Source organism: Mastomys coucha, unplaced genomic scaffold, assembly GCF_008632895.1.
Source record: "Mastomys coucha isolate ucsf_1 unplaced genomic scaffold, UCSF_Mcou_1 pScaffold18, whole genome shotgun sequence".
Lineage (NCBI taxonomy): Eukaryota > Metazoa > Chordata > Mammalia > Rodentia > Muridae > Mastomys > Mastomys coucha.
Window position 1 is genome coordinate 54,098,649 of NW_022196900.1, and position 3,653 is coordinate 54,102,301.

Here is a 3,653-nt window from a genome sequence, read left to right on the forward strand (position 1 = left end):
AAGAGCTTCTAGCTCTTTACCTGTGTTCTCCTGTAATTCTTTGAGGGTGCTATTTATGTCTTTCTTAAAGTCCAGTATCATCACCATGAGAAGAGATTTTATATCTGAATCTTGCATTTCCGGTGTAATAGTGTGTCCAGGACTTGCTATGGTTGGGGAATTGGGTTCTGATGATGCCAAGTGACCTTGGTTTGTGTTGTTTATTTTCTTACGCTTCCCCCACCCCCAAACGGCATCTGGTTAACTCTAGTGCTACCTGCCCTTGCTAAATCTGACTGGAGCCTGTCCTTCCTGTGATCCTGGTTGTGTCAGAACTCTTCAGAATCAAGCTGACTCTGGGATCCTGTGATTCTGGGATCCTGGGATCCTGGGCTTGTTAAATCACCTGGGAGTGTGGCTTTCTCTGTGAGTTGTGGGACTGGCTGCAGAGCTTGTGCCCAAGGTCTGCTCAGAACACTAACCCAGACAGACCGGAAGGAACCAGAGTCAACGGGCTGGCGGAGTTCCTGTATGCCTGGTCCCGCTGGACCCAGTTACTCCCAGTGTTGGGACAGATGTTGGTTCCTCCTCACCTCTGATCCTGGGTGTGTCAGAGCGCCTGGGAGTGGAGCTTCCTCTGGATGTTGTGGGACTGGCTGCAGAGCTTGCGCCCAAGGTTTGCTCTGGACCCCAGCCCAGACAGACTGGAAGTAACCCGAGTCACTGGGCTAGTGGAGTTCCTGTGTGCCTGGTCCCACTGGTCCCAGTTCCTCCCCCAGAGATTTTCTTATCACAGTTTTTTTTTTTTTATAATTCATTTTTTATCTTCTGTGCGCTGGTGTTTCACCTGCATGAGGGTGTCAGAAGCCCTGGAACTGGAGTTACACATGGGTGTGGACTGCCATGTGGGTGCTTGGAATTGAACCCTGGGTCATCTGGAAGAGCAGACACTTAACCACTTTACTCTTAACCACTGAGCCATCTCTCCAGTCTTATCACAGTTTTATATTCTGACCCTATATGTTATTTGTTGTAAATCTCTTTTCTCAGTCTGATCCATTATCTTTCAGAAAGGTAGTACTTGACATTCTTTTCTGATCAAAAGGATTTTTTTTTATTAATTGAATTTAAATTTCTTCATACAATATTTTTTGGTAGTATTCTTTCCCATTTCCCTAACTTCTCATAGGTTCTCACCAATCCCCTATCAATCAAGCTTTCTGTTCTTAAAGGTACGGTATCTTAAGAACACAAATTAGGGACTGGGACAATGGCTAATGGGTAAAAGCCCTTGCCTGAGGACCTGAGTTTGGATCCCCGTGTAAAAACCAGATGCAGTATTGTCAATATCTGTGAATCCAGCATTCAACTGCAGCATGAAGGGGAGTGGAGACAGGAGAATTAGCCTAAAGCACATAGGCCAGAAAGTCTGGAGTATTCGGGGGGGCCAGAAGCAATAAGAGAGACCTGGCCTCAAGGAGGTGGAAAGAGAGAACCAAAACTTGTCCCCTTACCTACACATGCTCACTGTGGTACCTACACACCTGCATTTACACATGTCACATACACACACACACATATATATATGCACACACATCACATGCAAACACATAAACACATCCATACACATACAGACATACATGTACACATCACACATACACATGCACACATCATATCACATGCATATACACATATCACACACACATGCATATGCATCACATCCATACATGTATACACACATACTCAAACACCACACACACACCACACATGCACACATCACATGCACACATATGTCATACACACACGTACATGTACATCACACACACATACAACACACACATACATATATTACACACTAATATTAAATAATTTATTTGAAATTTAAATAGTAAACATACCAAAATTCAATATAGTTTGTATATAATATAATGGTATACAATAGAGTAAACTCATCTATTCTGCACAATTCCTATATTTTGCATGTGGTAACAAATATGAGTGAATATTTGTTGGATAAGTGATTAGCCTTTATTTCAATGCTGGAGATTGAACCCGGAGCCCCAGGGCATCTTAAGCATGCACTACCAACTGAGCTACATCCCCATCCTAGTAATGATTATTTGTCTTAATGTCATAAGATTTTGAATTAATAAGCTTTAAGTTCCAACTTGGTTAATCAAGATTTTAATTTTAAGAGTAATCAAATCTAGATGAGCATCATAAAACTCATCATGATGGAATGTCCTGCTTTCCAGATAAGCCATACATTACAGAAGCCCCACAATCAAGTTGTGGCAACATCACAATGCTCCTTTGGGTTACAGAGGAATGTGAATATATAGCAGGAAAGTTAAGAGCCTTAGGCTGGGTGCGCTGTTGTCCAGGCATGGAATGCTAGCACTTGTGAGGTAGTGGCAGGAGCTCAAGGACATGCCAGCTACATAGCAAGTTCAAGGGCTATGCTACTGGAGCTAGTCCTGAGCTAGCTACTGGAGACCTCATCTCAAGAAACAAAACAAGAAAGCCTAGATCAATGAAGTCTGTTGTTCAGCCCTGCGCCTGCCACTTGTGAGCTGGGTAAACTTTTACAACAATCTTCTCTAATTCTCAATTTCAGCAACTGTAAAATACGAAAGTAACATTTCCCTCTAGACTGAAGAAAGTGTTAATAAGCTGAGGTAGTGACATAGTTTTTTAATGATGTCCCAGTTTATATCTGAGACGAAGGTTATTATATAGGACCAAGTATTATACAATGGAAATATATAAATATAATTTAAATTTTTATTTATGTACATGTGTGTCTGCATGTGGGAAGCATGTACACATGCTTGCCTGGTGACCTCAGAGGCCAGATGAGGACACCAGATCCCCTGGAACTGGAGTTACTGGCAGTCATGAGCCACCTGCAGTGGGTGTTGAGAACTGAACTTGAATCCTCTGGAAGAGCAATAAGCATTTGTAACCACTGAGCCTTCTCTCCAGCCTCCTAGACTGAAATTTTGATGGGCAGTTAGGTTAGTGTCAATATAGTAAGCAATACCTTTTCGCATGAGAACACATGTCCTCAAACGGCTTATGTCCTGCTGCTTTGGGTATGGGGCTAGTCTCTGGTTGGGGTTTGCAGAGGCGAAGGCTATTTATTATTGTGCTAGTCTCCAGCCCCAATTTCATCGCTATTTCTGACCAATTATGATACAATTGGACAAGTTTCAAGGATTATTGCCTAAGCCTTTAATTTAAAAGCATCTGGTTAACTTCCATTCCCATGTCAATTTACGGAAACAACCCAGTATGTTTCTATCTACCTTCCCCTAGAGTCACCACATTTTAAGTAGGTGTATTTTCATACATATTTATGTACAAACAAAAGCCTTTAAAACTTATTAATTAAAAATAGTCCATATTTTCTCCATGAAATTCCTTAGGAGAAATAACCCATTCTTTGGGTGAAACTTGAATTTATCTTTTTAATAGTCACACAGTGTTCTGGGATTGGATAGAGCATCATCTGGTCATTGTGCCCCTGAGTGTTAAGGCATCATTTTGACTTCATTTTAGCATTCTAGATACACACACCCTAGCATACACACCCTTGGATGTCCTTATCTACTGATGCATTTAGTTCTCTGGGATCGATTCCTGTGACTGGATTGCTAGCTAGGAATTCATCG